Source organism: Falco cherrug, chromosome 16 (genome assembly GCF_023634085.1).
Source record: "Falco cherrug isolate bFalChe1 chromosome 16, bFalChe1.pri, whole genome shotgun sequence".
Classification (NCBI taxonomy): Eukaryota; Metazoa; Chordata; class Aves; order Falconiformes; family Falconidae; genus Falco; species Falco cherrug.
In genome coordinates, this window is record NC_073712.1 from 8,097,422 (window position 1) to 8,116,086 (window position 18,665).

At 45.5% G+C, this 18,665-nt stretch overlaps 1 protein-coding gene across 10 annotated transcripts in view; it reads left to right on the forward strand.

The window, feature by feature from the left end:
• Positions 1-1,121: 1,121 nt before the first annotated feature.
• The window catches only part of RAP1A (RAP1A, member of RAS oncogene family), a 46,356-nt gene continuing 28,812 nt past the window's right edge, over positions 1,122-18,665 (forward strand). The window contains exon 1 of one of the 10 annotated variants that reach the window (XM_055727875.1): positions 1,122-1,139. The gene's annotated coding sequence lies outside the window, so the exon portion shown is untranslated. Of the gene's footprint in view, positions 1,140-5,020; positions 5,233-5,561; positions 5,716-5,988; positions 6,173-6,383; positions 6,403-6,684; positions 6,704-8,154; positions 8,174-8,876; positions 8,896-12,306; positions 12,326-13,715; positions 13,737-18,665 lie in introns of those variants that run through there. The other 9 variants (XM_055727866.1, XM_055727864.1, XM_055727865.1 and 6 more) reach the window with 9 other exon arrangements.

Here is an 18,665-nt window from a genome sequence, read left to right on the forward strand (position 1 = left end):
TGTCAAGTATCCTACAAACGTGCATCACCGTGCTCCGTTCTCATCGGCTACCGTTAGGGGAGTCCTGGAGTGTACTGCCTGGCCTTGTACAGCCTCACCTGGGGTAACTAACTTTCCTTTTCAAGGATGAGTGAAATATTTTGTTGGTTTCACTTTCACTGCCTGGCACAAGCAAGCGGCAGGCGGCCTTGGCAGAGGGGTAGGACCGCTCCAGTGTTTCTCCATGTTGACAAGTGGGCTGGGAGGAGGCATGAAACGTCAGTAGCTGGAGAAAGTCCCAGGGTAAAGGAACTGCAGGCAATGCATCCTCCAGCTTCCTTACCAGAGAAGAGCTGAGTTCCCAGCTGAAACCAGGATATGTGTAGAGCTGTGTGGGGAGGGCTACTTGTTTCTGGGCATCCAGGCTGCTGCCATAAAAATTATACAAGCCTCCCCATCACCCTCTCCAACTCACTCTTACGATTCTGCTTGGGCAGATGCTTCGTGCAGGTATGAGCTGCTGCTGGGTTAGATCCCACCCCAAGCTGGGACCATCTCCCATTGCGTGTGCCAGGTTCTGAAAGACAAAATCACCTCTCCCATCCCCAAACAGACACACAAGCTGCTCGGTAGCAGCTCTCTACCACGAACAGACTGGCTGTGCAGTGGGGAGATGCATGGATAACAGATTGCTTGGAAGACTATATCAAATATAGCTCCACCACCAACACCTGTGATTAAACACAAGAGAGGTACACAGGCTAATGTCTCAGCTCCTGTTTTAGCTCTGAGGGTCATTTCCTTGCCAACAGTCTCCTCTGGCAGTAAATGCCAGGCTGCTACAATTTTGGACAAGTAAATTCTTGTTCACAGAAAGCAAATAGTAAAAGCAGCCCATTATGTTGCCATTAGACTAAAAAAAACAAAACAAAAAAACGGGAAACCCTGTGTATGATAATAAGCAGTTCCCTGCCATACCTGAGCAGCGGGAAGTGTGTTTTGTTCTTCCTTCCCCAGTGAGTTTCACAGCCTCCTCTATGATATTATTTATAAAACCCTTGAACCAGAAACCCACACGAGTCTCCGCCTTTAACCCTACCCTGCAGAATCATGAAGAGCAGACACCAGACTGACACTGGCTTTTCTGGCATGCTTGAAAGGTAGGATAATGTTTGGGAAGCTGCACAAGAAGCCTACGTCCCTTTTGGAGAGGCTGGTTAAAGTCACAAAGGAGGAAAGCCCAGGCTTGCTGGTACTTTTGATAAAGGGAGCCCCGTTCCTGCCTCCTCATCCTTTCTGCAGTGCCCCTGCTCACAGGTGGGGACACCTTTAAAGCTTAAACCCAGAAAGTACTTTAGCATTTGCGGCTACCAGTTGGGGTTCAGCCTTTCTTGTGATTTCAGGCAACTTTAATGATACTGGCGGTGTCGGGAGAGGCGATCGGCAGCAGCACTGCTGCCCCAGGGTTGTAACTCATGGAAAAGCCATCCCAGGCTTTCCCTTTGGCAACAAGTTGGGCCTTTTGTGGAGCGCTGCCTTGCAACCAGCCATCCCTCCCCAGCTTCCACGCCTCCCAGCTCATCTGCCTAATTAGCTGGTAGCTTCACCCAGCCAGGCAGTGGGCATGGAAAAAACAGGTCTGCTGCAGTCAGAGGAGGGGTGGTGTTTTCAGCAGAGGAGTCTGTTCAGTCCCGTCTGTGTGCTCTGGTAGCACACTCATGGCTTTGGAGCTCGCCTGCCCCCACAGAACTTGTCAGATGCTGGTGTGTGTTAAACTATCCTTTATGGTCTGATCCCTGGCAAGGACACGGCACCCTCTGGAGCACTGCATCAGGGTGCTGCGCGGCTGCTGATGCGAGATGAATTACATGCTCAGTGACCCCTGCATCCACGTTATCAGGCAAAGGAGCTGCTGTCAGTACAGTGTCAGTGATGTGGGTATGCACTGTTAATAACATAATTAAGTCATTATTCCTAATGAGACACTGCAATCTCATCTGTAAAGAAAACATTATGCTTGCACTTCAAAAGCTCATGTTGAGCTCTTTGTAATGCGCATTTCTCTTCCTGACTCTTTCATGACTATAGTTTAAAAAACACTATTATTGTAAGTTGGGAGAGGACCAGTTCCTTTTCTGCGCAGTTTAAGTCCAGACAATCAGGACACCATCATCATGCAGTCAGCACCTCTACTTCTAACAATTAGAGCAATAATAATGTGTTATTAGCCTGTACAGTGTGAAATACGCTTTCATTTAAATGTGCTGTTGATGTGTGTTACTGAGCTGACTTCTGCTCTCTAGTCCTGTGATTGTATCAGCCAGGAATCCAAGCTCATTATGTGATTGCAAATTGTTTCTGGATTTCATTAAATCAGCAAATGGGCATTAGGTAGATATTTACATCAGCTGAACTTGTGATAATTTATCCAATTGGGCAGGTTTTATTTTGGAATAAAAAAGTCCTGAGGGATTATGATCCATTTTCCTTTGTCTGCATAAGTCTCAGTGCAACCCCTGCAATTCAGCTGCAAAACCAGGCAAAGAATTGCAATCCCACTGCAGGTGCTGGGGATAACAGTGTTTTCCCTTCAGTCTTTCACTGCCGCCACATACCAGGAAAAGGGGAGTGAACTGCTGGTATAATTTAACAATATCAATGGATTTAGACCGGGGAGGTCAGAAAAGACATTCTTGTGGTGACCCATGTTTTATGTAAACAGAAGGTTGTAATAAATTGCAATATTTCTTTACAAAACCGCGACGTTAAGGGCCACTGGATATTTTGGGCTGTCTAGGACATAGCAGGTTGTATCCTGTATGTGACAGGATGCAGAGACTCAACTATCTTTGCCTTATAACCTTGTGTTGCTGCTGAGGTGGTGTGGGGTAGAACTCCACTGTTTGGGGATGTCAGCAGGTCTTACCCGCTTCAAGCAGGTGTAAGTGGTGACGTCAATAACACTGTAGATGTCCCTGAAATAATCGGATTTGTTATAAATTGGAAAATGCACTGAGGGAGAGACAAGGTGTGGACACAGGATTTAACACCCTGTTGACAGACTGAATTTGCTGACGAGCAGTCCCCCATTGCACAAGAGATAAGGTGCAGCAGCACAGCAGTGAAATGGGCTCCAGCGCAGGCAGTCTGTCTGTGGGGTCTGTCCATGGGGTCACATCCCTCCTGCTAAAGGAGAAAGGCGGCACGTGGAACTGAAAGAAATGAAGATTCAGATATATTCCTTTTTGAACTTGCTAGGAAAATCCCTCTGATAGCAGCTGAGATTGGACCCCTTTCTCCTTCTCTTCTAATAATTTCATAATCAGGTTCACATTCGTCCCGATCTAATTGTACTTTCAAAGTCTGACTCAGCAATAAATGTTATCAGATCCCATTCAAACGTGCAGAAAACTGAAGAAAACAAAAAGTCAGCCTTCCCAGAACAGACATTAAGTAGGTGCTTTGTCTTGCTGAGTCAGGCCCTGAGCGTCCCTGGACCCTTATTGTTCTGAAACTTAGAAGATGGTGCACAACCCATAAAACAGATATGTGCTTGATTAATTGGATACAATAAAACTCTTTGGTCAGTAGTGCTGAGTGGGAAAAGCTGCAGATATCCTGGTATTTGGGGCAAAGTTTATTAAACCTTTAATTTTAAAGGAAACCTTGGGTAAAGCCTTCCAGAATGCCCACATCCTTCCATGTATATCGAGCCTCTTAAAGGACATGAGTCTCCGTGTGCAGTTTCTGTCTACGGGAACGTTTGGGGTTTTTTACTGACTTTACAGCTTTTGAAACAGAAGTTATTGCTGGTATCTTGTCTCTGCATGTTTTCCAGATGCAGCCTCATGTTTTTAACGTAGAGCTAGTAACTTCCAAGGTTCACAGATCTCACAATAATGTTTGTATTTAGAGGAAACAAGTTGCTCAGCCACCGGTGTTAAGCATCCTTAAAGGCAGATGATGTTGCCACACCAACTGCCCCACTGCGAGAGGAGTGGCTGAGCTCTGCTGCTGAGGCTGCAGAGGCCAAGTCCTGCAGAGAAAGAAAATGTGGAAATCCCTCTGCTGAGATTACCCTGCCTCCAGCTATACAAATTAAGAAAGTGATTCACCTGCTCGCTCCCAGCATGGTGGTCCCCAGGGAAGGAGATACCTCGCTAGGACTTGAGCCATTAAGAACAGGGATTTATAGATCAGTATCAGCAGCGACGAGTTGTACCTGGAAGCAAAATTGCACTGCGTATTTCTGCTGCATGCACAAAGACTGTGAGTGGGAGAACTAGAGCATGGTTTTCTCTCAGTCAGAGCGGAGGATGAGTGGGGGCTCTGAGCTGTGTTTGTCTCCTGGCCACCGACTTGCTAGGGATTTTGGATAAGTCATTTAATCTCTGCGTCTTAAGTTTCCTTGTCTGTAAAGCGAGATGAGTAATATTCAGCATTTTTGTTGGAGTGCCGGATGAAAGGCAGGGTGAATGCAAAAATGTTATTGCTCTAGCCTCAGACTTCAACAAATCCCCTGCTCGTGTCCCTGAAATTCCGCAAGTGAAGGGAGCGGAGTGCTGGGGAGGGCCCCCGCGCTGCCTGGCACAGCCCACTGCCTGCAGCCTGCCCTTGGGCACCCCGGGGGACGGTGGCTGCGCCCCTCGCCCTGTCCCCGGTGATGTGGAGGGGGCAAGGCTGGGCTGGCCAGCAAGAGCTGCCCTCTGCGTTTGAGGTAAGGTGCATGGAGAGCTAGGCAGTCAGATCGTGGGAGCTGTTATGGCTCTTTGTGGTGCATTTATAGCTTTTTAACCAGAAAAATATTAAAAAGTTCTGCTGATATTTGTTGACATTAGCTCTTCTTGAGTATGTATTTTAAAGCTGAGCTAGTTTGCTAGGACTGAGGAGGTAATCTAACGGATCACAGGACCCTGCACAGTGACACTGGTGAACTTCTGACCCAATCCTCTTCAGGCAGGGCTGCTATCGCTCGCAAACCCCAAGTGACACAAAACCAGCCTCAGGACATACATGTGTCGTTTTGTCTTTCTGCATTTCCTCTGCTTCTCCTTGGCTACAGAGATACTTTACTTCAACGTTAGGACTCTTCATTCTTTATGCTTCTTTTTTTAAAAAAATAGAAGAAATCACACTGTTATTAAGTGCTGCGTTTCAGGAAACTTAAGTCGTGCAGGCGATGGGCCGATGGCCACAGCGGCCTCGAAGCTACCGCCCGCATCCTGCGCGGGCACCGCCAGCACCGTCCCCTCGGTAAGGAGCCGCGCTCGGCCTTGCTTGGTGCCCGCGGGGGGGGTCACCCGGTGCCAGCGCCCGGCCCGTCTCCACCAGGCCCGTGGCGGCGGCGGGCCGGGCCGGTGTCCGGGCGGGCGGGAGGGTCCCGGTGGGCCTGAGGGGAGGCCGAGGCCCAGCTGCCGCCATGGCCCCGCAGGCAGGCCCGGGACTGCCCTCGCCGGCGCCCTTCGCCCGGGCTGCGAGGAGGGAGAACCGCGGGTCCCCGCGGCGGGGGGGAGCGGTGGCCCCGGCACCTGCCCGGGCCCGCGGGCGCCGCCGCCCGGAACTTTTCGCGGGCCTCCCCGGTCACGTCCCCGCCCGCCGCCCCGGCTCCGCGCCCCGGCCCGCTGGCTCCTCCCCAGGCCGCGGCCGGTGAGGGCGGAGCGGACGCGGCGCCGCCGCCGCGCACAGCAGCCGAGCCCCGAGCTGAGCGGCGGCGGGAGGCGGCCCGGAAGGCGGCGGGTGAGCGGGGCGGCCGGGGCCGGTGGCGGGGGGCCCCGCGGGCGGCGACAGCGGCGGGCCGGCCCCGGGCGCTCCCGCTGGGGCCTGGCCGCGCTGAGGCCGCGGGGCCGCGTCCCGGCGGCGGGGCGGGAGCGAGCGGGTCGGGGGGGCGGCGGGGGTCCGGGCGGCGAGGCGGTGTCAGCGGGGACGGGCTGAGCGCTCCCTCCCCGGGGGCGCGGCGAAGCCCGGGCGGCAGCGCGGGGTGGGAGGCGGCTTCGCCCCGGCCCTGGCCGCGGCGGGGCGGGAGGGCTGCCTGCGCTGGGCCCGGGGCGGTGCGGGGCTCCCCGCTGCCGGGCCCGCCCGTCCCGCGGCGGCGGCGCTGCCCGGCTGGCCACGGGCGCAGGCTGGACATCCATCTTGTGCGGCTGTGCCGGGGCCGCCGGCTCCCGGACGGGCAGCGAGGGCGGCCGGGCTCCGGGTGAGGGGAGGCGGCCAGACGCCGGGAGACTGCTGGGGCCGAGGCGGGGGCGGGCTGGCCGTCGGCACAGCGAAGGGTGTCGCCGTGCCTCGGGAAATAACCAAAATTCTTTCGGTGTTTCGTATGGTCAGGTGTGCCCAGCGCTCGAGGGGAGCGTGCGGCGGCTCCCCCTTCCCCGAGGTGTGAAGGGGCGCGGGACGCTCGCGCCAGGGCCCCCAGGACCGCCGGAGGTAATGGGGCAGCGAGGCCCGTGGGCGCCTGGCGGGGCAAGGGCTGAGCCTTGGCCGAGCCCCTGCGGCCCTGCCCGGGTGAGGGCTGGAGCCGTGGGCAGGTGGGCCAGGCCGAGGGCATGGCCTGCTGCTGGAAGCCCCTTGCTGAGCGATGCGCTGCCCACCCTCGTCCTCCAGGCCTGGGGACCACTTGCCTCGGACCAGTTCAGCTCTGAAATGGTATCTCGCACTTCCTGCAGTCACTCTGAAGAGATGGTTTAAAGAGAAGCCGTTCTCCGTTTAGGGGAACTTTTCTATTTCGGTACTTTTCCTTAATTTGCGTCTTTGCGTATGATGCTTGAGCCACGGTGCGTGTGGCTCTGGTGCGACACATTCACAGCAGGAGGGTCAGGGTTTGGACACACCGAGTCAATACCAACCACCGCAGAACGGGAATCGCCTCTTGGGTTTTGCTTTGCTCACGACTTGGAAAGAGCTGCAAACAGGAAGGGCAAACCATGAAAACGCTGGGTTTTTTCCTTTCAGTAGCTTAACAAGGGAGATAATATTTCTTAAAATAGTCGTTTCACTAGAAAACGCCTGTCTGCCTTCGGCGTATTATATCGGCACTCTATAATTTCTGTTGCTTCTGTAATTCTCCCTGAGTAGTAGTATTGCTGCATGTGAAAAGAGACGCCAGATTATTTGAAGAGTTAAGTTGAGGAAACTGGCTGTTGAGAGTGGCTGTCTGCCACAAAATGTTTCACTGTTGTGATTTTTGTTGCTTTTTCTTACTGAAAACGGTATGTCATTAACTCTCACTGGTGCTAGCAGATCCCTCAGATTCTGAAAGGGTTTTAATGTGGGAATACGGGAGACTTTTAGACAGTACGGGATGAAGCTATGGAGAAAGTAGTGGTGTTGGCAATCAAAGGTCTGTGCCATTAATGAGAAGTTATCTGAAATTAGGCAACTTAAAGGGAAGTTTTAGATGGGGCACCCTTGCCTTTGTGCTGTCTGCAACTTTTTTATTTTTTAGAAGTGGTATAGTTTGCCGTGTCCCGAGTATGAAATGCTGTCTGATTATTCTGACATCATTATCACGTTGCTATAGTGACTTCATTATGCTGGGAATGCTGTGTTCACATCCTGTTGCTGTGGAAAATATCAGTGTGATAAAGAAAAACATCTAATGTCCCGTTCATCACTGTGGCAGAAAAAATGCCATTGATTTATTGATGTGATTGTCTGAAGACTGACAGCATATTCTAACAAAAGTTTGTAATGTTGAGTCAAGAGCCGGGAAATTGTCACTTGCCGTTCTCAGCAGATTGTCCCTTCCTTCCGTGTTGTGCCAGGTAGCAGAAGTTGTGAAATCCTCATTTTGGGAATGAGAATGAGGATACGCATGTCGTTCTTCAAGGTGGAGTCGGCAGGAAATGCTGTGTTCACATACACTGCTTCTAAAAATAATCTGTTTTCATGTGCAGTATTTTCTATGCACCAGGGAGGAGTGTTTGTGTTCTGTCAGGCTAAGATCATCCACAAAAGTGAGTTATACTTCTTAAAAGCGGATATTTCTTACAACTTTTGTAACCGTAGGAGAGTATGGCCAGAAGGGTGTAGGTGGCCTGATCAAGGGACCATGTACGGTGCAAACAAAACCTTGGTGACCTTTAGGAGGCCCAGCCGGTGCTGGCAGACCCAAGAGTTGTTAATTCTGAAGACTCAAAGGAAGCTAAGTGGTGTGCCTGTCATCACGTGTCTTGGCTCTCGTGTGGCAGTTTTTAGGGTAAGTAGCTTTACTGAAGGTTTTGAGAGGACTGCGTGCCAAATGGACTAAACTACTAGCACAGTATAATTCCAGTGACACGTTAATGCTTTTATTTGGAGACTAATGTTTATGCAGTGTATCAGAATGGTTTATATTTGAAATCTTAAGCTGCAAGTATACAGACGCAGACTATTTGTGATACGTTTCATGGCTGTTCATCCAGTCTGAGGACTGTTCTTAAAAAACTGAAATGTAATTAGGTGGCAGTAGCGCAACATGTGGACATACTCTTAACATAAAAGTTTTAATTGTGTATTGAATCATAGTCTTGGCATAAACAACTCTAAACGTTTGTACTATATATTGCAGTGTTTTTTCTTCTGCCATGCACATGCAGGGTGTACGCGGTGGCACTTTAAACTTGTACCGAGTATTTGGAGAGCAGATTGCTTCTGTGCAGCTTTACAGAGATACTTAAAAAAATCAAGAGGAATCCTACTGTTCTGAGAGCAGGAACACGCTATCTGTTTATACTAGTGAAAAGGAAGTGAGTCTTTTGAACGTACATAAAGTTCAAGTCTTTACTCTTTACATTTGAAATGTTTTTTACTGATAGCTCTTTGAAATTTGGAATTCCCCTTGGTCAACTTTCAACCTTGCTGAAATCAGTTCTGCAGAGTGCTGCAGGGCTCGGCCAGCTGAGTCTGGCTGTGGATCCTGATCAAAGCGTTTGTTTTAGGGTAATATCAGAGACTTCATATTTTATCACTTTCTTTTCATTTCTGATGAGCCAGATTAATGTTAAACATCAGGCACTTCTGGTAGCTTTGTGTGTTTAATTCTGCAGAAGCAGGTTCAAGGGAGACCTAATGTTTAAAACTTGGTCAAGTCCTGGGGTTGTGTTTGGACTTTTTTTGGCCTTGATTTGTATGTTTGTTGGTTTTAAGAGGAGATAGTGGGGATGGTAGTTAAGAGTACAGCCTGAATTAATTTTTATGCTGAGCTCTGAAGTAGTTATTTGTTTTTACTCATTTATTCAATAGGTAATAGGAAATTAAGCAGAATTTTAATGAAAGCATCTTCTTAAAGGGGTGCTTATAAATCCCAGGGTCAAATTTTTATTTAGGTATTTGTGTTTGTACTTTGTAAAAGCTTCTGATCCTGGAAACATGACCCCTAATGGCCAAGATAAGGATATTAGAAAGTTGGAAAGAAAAGTTAATCTTGCTGAGCTATCTTGGTTGATCCAGTCGGTCTTGTTCAGATGCTAAAACTTGTGTGAGGTGTTTCGTTTTACTTGCTGCAGTACTGAAGTCTGGTGGCAGCCAGGATTTGAGATTTTTCAGGTTTCTAGACTGCTCTTTGGATATAAATCGATGTCCCAAAAAGTTCACCCCTCAAACAGGTTTCTCCTTGGATTATATCCTGGCATCGTAAGCACAGGGAGGACAAAGGAGGACCTAGCTTTTTGTTCATAAAGCACAGGTTGGAATGAGACTACAGCTGTGTTGGCTCATGAATGTTATCCAGCAGACTGAAAAGACAATATGCTTCCCACTGCTAGTGTTGCAAATACAATAAACTTCAGCATATTTCAGTTAATGGAAATGGTTAAATAGAGCATAAAGCTGTGAAGATTAATTTATTTCAATCCTACATATACAAGTGATAGATTGCATTAGTCAGTCCAAGAAAAGAGGCACAATTTTTATGGGTAAAACTTTTTCTTGTTAAAGCTGTACAGTTAGAAGTAGTAGTAGGTTATTAATCTTCTGTACAATAAGACTAGAGCTCTTAGGCAAGCCATAGATTTAACTCTTTTGCTTCCCCATTCTTGAATTTTTGTTGCTGAGCATTCAGGAGCACTTGGAAGTGAGAACCAAGTAGGAGTCTAACTGATCCAGTTTAGTGTCTCCAACACTAATATTACAATTAAAAAAAAAAATCTGTTTTGGTTAAATGAAAAACTGTTGAAATAATATTCCAGAAGAGAAAGGATTAAAATAAGTGTGAAGAAGATACACTTTCATTAATAGCTTCTGAGTAAGATGGATTAAAAAAAATTTAAAACTACTGAATGTAAACTGTCTGTGGGTACACCTTTTATATAAATATGTTGAAATAGAATAAACCTTTGATTAGCCTGCATATATACTTGCAAATTACATGTTCAAAAAATAATATCTAGCCATATGTCATTATTTCTGTATTTCAGTGTTGCTTTTAGCTTTCTTCCCTAAAGCCCTATACTACCCGGGAAAGTTATTGCAGGAATGATAACTTACTTAAATATTCTTTAATAGTCCAAACCAAATGTAGTTTAGATTTGTGTTTGAGACAGGTCTGTGTTCTAAGTGGCTTGGTGTGAGGTTGTCAGGCCCTGCTCTTGGCTGGGTGACTGGTTCTGCTCTGAAGCGTTGCCCACTCTTGTTTTACTGCCTGTATTTGTGTCCCTGCCTGCAGGCTTCCAGGGAGGTCCCAGCGCTCAGAGGATGGAGCTGCCTCTGCAGGGGGTTAGCAGCTTTAGGGTTGGACTGCTCAGGGACCAGAAGGCAAATGAAGGGTTTGAACTCCATAGTGTGATGTTATATAAACAAGGCGAAGTTTAGCCATATGTTGACTGACTGATTCTCTGGAAAACAGTCCTGTATCACAGCTAATAGATTCCTTGTGTGTATCTTTTTTTTTTTTCTTTTTAGAATGGAATATTTTGGTTAGAAGGGATCTACAATCTAGTCCAACTTTCTCCTTAAGATTTCTTGATTTATACGTGAACAGGCTCTCCAGAATGCATGGTTTCTTTTGATTTATAAAATAGACAAGAATTTAGAGTAAATGCTGGCTTTCCTAGCCATACCTTTTGAGTTTTTAAAAAATGCAAATTACATGCTTTTTAAGATTGCTCTTTAGCTAGTGGACCTGGCATTTGTTCCAATAATGTCAGATTTTTAGGAGAACCCTGGTTGTAGTATATAAAAAAATGTTGTATTTCATGGATCATCACCAGGATTGAAAGCAACTATAACATGAAATGGCTTTGATGTAAGCTCTGAGGCTCCAGCTGAGTGTGCTTTGAGTTGATTAGCTTTTTGCTCAGTTGTCAGAGCAGGCCCTGAAAAAGCATCTTCCAAGGTCAGAGTGGATTTGCTGTGTGTGACAGTACCGAGAGGGCAGAGTAGGTAACTTAGATTTCTGTAGATAGTGTCTTCCATGTGCAAAAAAAACCCCAAACTTTTTTCAAATTATATGTAGTATGATGTATGACATAGATGTTTCATGCTTGTTGAGATCAATTGTAGTGTTAGAAGCAAAGGAAATTGAGAACGTTTGTCAAATTCTGTTTGCGGATGAGCAAGATAGGTTCTGAAACTTCATGGTGGGAGTTTGGTTTTGCCTCAGCATCCATAGATGTGTCACCAAGGACTGACCCCACCTGTCTCTTGGAGCCTGCCATGGCAAGGGAAAGGCAGCACCGCATGCTGAAGGAACAAGAGGCCATGGTGACAAGTGGCAGCAAGGGAGACTTCGGTTAAAGCAAGAATGGACCGCCCCTGTGGACCTGCCCAGGACCTTTTGGAGTCGCTGTCATTGGAGATAGGCAGAACGTGACTGGGCAAGATCTTGAATGACTTGATCTGACTTTGAAGCTAGCCCCATTTGGAGTAGGGTGTTGCAGCAGAGATCTTTGGAGATTCATTGCAATCTGAATTACCCTCTGTTTCAGTGTGTTTACGTGGCACATTTGTATTACCTGGTGGAGTTGGCAAGCTCCAGTGGCCAGAGCTTCAGGCAGTTGGTTTCATGGTCACTAAATAGTCACACACTCCAGCGTTGTCCTCCTTGCCCTGGTACGTGCGCTCTTAGATGTTGAGGTAATTCAGGGAGCTTAGTGAGCTGAAAACTGAGCTAATCCCAAAAATATATGTGTAATTTTCAACCAGATCACTTCTCGCTCTGACTCATTGTGTGGTTGTGCAAGTACCACTGCTGATAGAGGGAAGGAGTTGCAGAGAAGGAGAAACTGCAGTTCCTGACTGCATCTGGCTGAGGGCAGTGTCCTTCTGTTGGTCTTGGGCTGGGACTGTAGAGGTGACATGTTTGCTATCTGCTTTGCCTGGTGCATCTGGAAGGAAGGTGACCCGTGGCTTCTTATGGATGGTGGATAAATAGGTGAATGTTCGCTCTTTGTCCTCAGTGGTAATATATTGTTATTTGCAAGGAACATCTTGCATTTATGGGAGTTTGTATCGAGCTGCCTTTCTTTTGCAAGAAATTTAGCATCCTCACTGCTTGGTTTTTGGTTGGCTTTCCTTGTTGTGTTGGTGACTGTTAAGACATCATCTATGAGTGGTTTTACATGTCTGCTGGCTGACCAAAACCATTTGGAGCTAAATGGCTCATTATTAGAATCTTCATGTTCTTTGCTGTGATAGTGGTAGATCTGTTAATTAATGCCTGTTTTCTGAGTCCCTTCTGAAGAAAGGGGAGTGCAGGGGGAAGCTGTAGAGACCCTAGGGACAGCTGAGCTTCGGTCAGGACACATCAGTGCTTCTGGTACCTGGTATTTACACCAAAGCGCTTTGTTACGGTGATAGACCTGCTGATGCCATTTCTGTTCCAGGTTTGGTATAAAAAAGTTTTCATCTTCAAAGCTCTGAATGGGACAGAAACTGGTTACAGAGAGATCGCTTCTCTTCTTGCAAATACGGCAATAATTAAGGTTGTCTAAAGTAGTCCATTTAATGATATTAAAATGATGAGGCTGTGGGAAGATGGGTGGTGTTCAAGGAGGAGGCACCAAATGTTACATTCCTAATCAGAAATGGTGTGTTTAAACTTAAATTACATTCATCTGCTGTGGGAAGATCCTCTGAGGTGTGTGTGGGAAGAAATGGGACACCAGGAATCTTCCCTAATTTTGATTGCCAATCATTTTGGGTTTTACAACTTCCTATTAGCAGATTGCACTTACAGCACTGTAGTAGCCAGTACATCTAGTTGAAGGTGAGATTTAAAGCTGTTGTTTCTGTTTCTCCTGTGATAGTAGTCCACAGGGCATGACAAAGGGCTCGTTTCTCACAGTGTCAGCTGGCTGAAGCAGGTAGGGTAGCTCTGCGTGAATCTGAATGTGGCCACATGAAGACGATGTTTTGATGTGTGTTACTGCTTCGTGCTGCAAGTGGCCCAGCAGGTACTGGGTGCTGGGGGTTGGAAATACCTGCTATACCTGAACAGGCACTTCCTCAGCGCAGCTGCAGTGGCTTGACATGGACCCAGGTGAAAGCGCATATTTAATTTTTTTGATTGAGAAATTCAGATGCTGACAAAAGCAGACCTCAGTATGTTTTGAAAGCTGCTGTTTGTTTTCCTTTGAACAAAATCCTTTATCTGGGGAGAAAGTCTGACCCATCACCGGACTTTTGTAACAGGTAACGTAGGTCAAATGGTAAAAAAAAAAAGGCTGCTTACTGCCCAGGGCTGCAGGTGACTGGCTTGGCTTTCTCAACTTTTTCACTTTGACTGAAAATATGGTGAGCCAAGCAGTAGCAGTCCTGTTGAGCAGGTGGCCTGAGTCATTAAGGTTTGTTGTTTATTTTGAATATTGATAAGAGAGAAAATATTTAAGTCCATCTGGGGCACTGTAAACAAGAGGTCTGGGTATGTCCACAGCAGTGGCAGTGTTATGGCTGAAACAGATCTTTATTAATCGTTTAAATGATGCAGTCAAAAATATCTGCTGCGCTAGTGCTTCATGCGCTCGTGTAAGGTGTAGAACGAGAATTGCTGTAATAGGTAATTGTTTCCCTGTCAAAAGTTACTGCAAAAAACCTTATTTTTGGAAATGCACTGCAACTAGTAGCATGCAGTGTGTTTGTCAATCGGTTTTGTTGCATAACTGCTGCTTGCTGGAGCATTACAGAAAAACAGACAGTTGCATTGCTCTTCTGAGTGGCTAGAACTGCAAATTCAGGGCTGGCTGGAATTTTCAGGGGGGTTTGTTGAAGTATTTGTTGAATCAAATGATGTTGTGTTCTGGAGTGCTATAATACTGGAAAAAATTGAATTTTTGAAATTTAAATTCAGGTGTTGTGTGTGAACTGGTAGGTATGAAATCTGCTCTTTGAAAGATCTGAGCATCCTATGGCTGTAGCTGGCTGCAGCTGTAGTTGAGAGCTTGGCGCTTTTAGAAGTAAGAGCACTATTAGCTTTTGTCCAAGTGAATAATCTGTATGGAATTGGGCATCTCTCACGTTTTTAACACATTTGTTGGAAATAGACCCTTATTCTGGAAAGCAGAGTATGTGGGAGGAGCAGTTTGGCTGGATGTGTTGGTTGCAGTGCCTTTTATGTTGCTTTTTATGTAATATACTTTTCTCTAATGCAAATAAACTTGAAGCTGTAGGGAGGGGCTCCAGTGAAGAGGAAAACTTTCATTACAGACAGCTGACATGCAGAATAATATCTATTTATATGCCGCCTATCATGTGATAGTTTAAAGTAAATCATAGTTCACTGGGTAAGGTTATTTCTGGTGCAATTCTCCTTTTTTGCGTAAGTAGTTACATTCCAGCACATCTTGTTTTACCCTGAGATTTGGTGTGTTAGTACTGTGCTGCGTAACCATTACTGGCTGTTGGGCCTAAAGAGCAGAAGTTTTAAATACAGGTGAAGATAAAATAAGTTTAGCCAATTGTTGCTTTCTGCTTTGGATTATAACAGTAATTGTAGTTGAAAATAACATTAAGATTAAAGATACTGACTGAAATAGTTCCAGACAGCCTTTCTCATGAAATATTTATGCATTTAGGGCTTTTAACTCATCAGATCACTCATAGGGATTACAATATTATTGTGGCTTTGTCTTGTTTCATGAATACACTGCATTGGCATATTGATCACTAGAATGCACTCAAATTTAGAATAAAGCTTTTTCAGGTATCTCATTTAAAGTGATCAAACAGATGTTTAATGGTCCAGGGAGCTTTCCTCAATGGTGCAATTCCAAGAAAGTGGGCCTTTTCCTTTATTCTGTAATTGCAGGACTTCATAGCCTCTGTCTGTTAGATGAACTGCTTTCTCTAAACCTTCACCGTAAACACAATACGAAGTCCAAGTCAGTTTAGTACTAAAGCAAGCTTGAGTGGGGCGGTGGGGTAGCTACACATACCATCAGCAGGTGTCAGAAAGACTAAGCCATGTCTATAGGGCTGAGAGGCTGAAACTTCTTTTATTGTCCTTTTCATGCCAAGTCCATATTAACTGCATCTGTATGGGCAGAAATTTGAAAAAAGTTTGAAAAGTATTTTAAAACCAATGACAGTAAGTGCCCATTGCGTTTGTGTGGCTGATGTTGTATTTGTAGATTTACTCTAGGAAAAACAGTTGAATGGGGGTTTGAACTTTGATGGAAAGGTGTCTTAACCAAAATGGAAATCATAGAAATCGTGGATAACGGCAATTAACATTCAAATGAAGTGTGGTATGTTCTAAGGTCTTGCTCAGAGTGCAGAACTGACTGTCTCCAGGCCATACGTTTAGCAAGTTTGCATACTAATATGGGAGAGGTTTTTTTTCCTATTGCCTTATGCCTTATCATTTCAAACACAGAAAGAAAGATGACTTTTTTTGTTCCTGTTTGAATACTGTTCCTGAGGTGGAGGGGAAGAACTGGCTGGTGCCAGTCGTGCTCATCGTGTTAGCTGCTGTAGGATGTGTCCTCTCTTCCTTGTGAGTTAAGCATAGCATCTCTTCTTCTGGGAGCAGGAGTCTGACTGCCTGTGGGTTTTTTTTGTTGTTGTTGTTTAAAGACAGCTGTATAATAATCTATTTTGGTTGTAATCAAGTTTGACCTATAAATACTGAAATGGCTCATGTAAAACTGATTTAAACTGTCAGAGCTGTTTCCTTTAGGGGTTAATGTCACCTTTTATTTTCCATAAAGGAAATTCCAGGATGAATTGTCTAAGTAGTTTTGCCCTCTTAGGCCCAGCCGATTCAGGAGGATTTAAAAACTTCAGAGAATCCCCAGTGCAGAGGTGGGATCTGCCAGCGGTTCGGTTCTCTACCCTCCTGACCTGGAAGTGCTCTTTGTGATGCCCTTCAGGCTCCAGCACTAAAGTGTTAATAACATTTTTGAATATTCCTTCAGTTACAATCATAGAAGAAAATTTCATTTTCATTGTAAAAGAAAATTCCGTTTCCACCCCCATCTGCCCCCAGGTTCCAGAAAGCAGCATTAAAGGGACTGAGCTAAATACTGAAGTATTAAGTACTGTATTGAAGAACTTAATTTATAAAAAGTGATGAAACTGTTACTTTCCCCTCTATTTTAGGTATTCTGAACTGCTATTCAGGTTCCTATCAAGCCTTAAAATTTGTAGTGAAAACATTTCAAGAGGTACTGTTCCACTTTGTGATGCTAAAACACATCCATCATTAACTGTATTTAGGTACTCATTACATGGATACTCATTGCTGTAGGGGTTTTTGTTAAACTGATAAACAATGTAGTATTAATAAGTGGCCATATGGTAAGTGGGGCTTTTAATTCAAAAAATCATTGTTAAAACAGGCGTTTAATTAGCCGCCGTTGTGTGGGAACAGTAGGTGTTTTTGTTGCTTGTAGCTGACATGCACTAAACAGTAAAGTATTTTTAAGGCAGTGAAAATCTCTAGACTGCATATGCAAACCTGACCTTTAGATCAGTCTACATGGTCACATCCAGTATATACACACAAACTGATTATTGCAGCTTTGCCAGTAAGATTTAAAGAATCTTAATATTTTCTGGAATTTGTAAGTTAGCCCAGTCTCCTGAAAAGCTGGGCAGTGGTCCATGCTAACAGATGACACGTTTTTAGAGGCTTAATATTAGTCTTGGAATTTATTACTGATGGGTAGAAATACATTTCAAAGAGTGGTTTAAACATTACAGTTTTTTCAAGAAGTTTCAAAGAAACCTTAATCGGGAGGAATCTGTATCGGTCTCTCCATGAAAGGTTTGATGCTGGGGACCAAATACAGCCAAACTGGGTTCTAGCCCCCAGCAGTGACCAGTGCCTGGGCTTTGTGGCCAGTGTCTGGTCACTGTTTCTGCAGAAATAAAATAATTAAAGTACAGGCTGAAATTGCAGTGGCGGTCTGCCTACCTCATGTCACTTATTTACTCTAATTACATAAACCAGGAAGAACATAGTTAAGAATGTTGCCAAGCTACTATCAGCACAATGAATTGCTCTTACAAAATATAATATAGTTTGTGTTTTGCGGTGATTGAGCCTCCTAGAGTCTGTTTGGAATTTAATCTGTATTTGAAAGGGTCAGAACGTTTTTTTCCACTACAGAAAAGGGAGGAAGAAAACCTTTATAGGACTTAAAATTCCGTGGCAAGTGGTGGATGTGGTAGACAACAGATGGAGGAAGTCCCATGAACAGCTTCTAGGTCTGATGTTTATGCCCTTAACCATTTACATGTTTTGCTGATGAGGGAGGGGGAAAGGAATTATTTTTCTTTTTTTCTTTCGAAGAAGCTGTCAAGAACTCCTGTGAACTGTGCAAATTTCTCTGCTGAAAATACTCGAGTAGCTCTAGATGAGGAGAGCTGTGGCTGATGGTGGTGTTGCTTGGGAGGACCTCTGTTCTGCTGGCTGGCTGCTACGCAGGCATCGGCTGTCTGATTCATTGCCATTCTGTTTCCATAATGTGGCTGCACAACACTTACTCTTAAACTGTTTTGTATATATAATTGAAAAAAGTCTATTTTCTCCTAAATCTGCACAGTTTAGGTGGATGTCTCTCCTCCTGTTAGCAGATCAGTGCTCATTAGTATTAAATTTGCAGCAGTGCTGCAGTCCATTTGGAGGGGAGACTGCCAATTACAGCGAGTGACGTAGAGGCTTGTTCTAATTTGGGGATGCAGTGTGTGTTGGTCTTTGAGTTTTGCTCCTGGCTTCCTTTCCCCTGCCTTTGTCAGTCTGGCACATGCCCCTAGCAACTTTCTGCAAATGCAGACCAATAGGACAAAAAATAAATTAGCCATTTCAGCAGGGCAGGCTTTAGCTGCCCAGAGTACTTGTTCCTTGTCTGAAGGGCTTCTATTGCAAAGCAATTTAAAATAAGTCGGCAGTCACTGCCGCAGAAGTTAACATTATGATATTCAAAACTGCAAGTTCAGCATGAAGCTGGTTGCAGCAAATTGCAGACTGGGGAGGATCAATCTCAGTATCTTTGTGTGTAAAATCACTTTTTCAAATTACAGAATTGCTGCTATTTTCAAAGACGTTTGTGTCGCCGACTTGTTTGTGTGTGCTGTAGTTAATTTGCTGAAAGCTCCGGTTCAGCACAAACTGAAGTCGGAAAGGACGGCTCTGTTGCTAGAGGACTTTACTCTTAGCCCAGGCTTTTATGGCTTTGGCCCTGCATCAGTAACCTTCACAATACACCACGGAAGATGTGGAATTACGCAGAAACTGGCGTTTTGGATGTGGCTCAGAGCAGCGCATGGTCAGG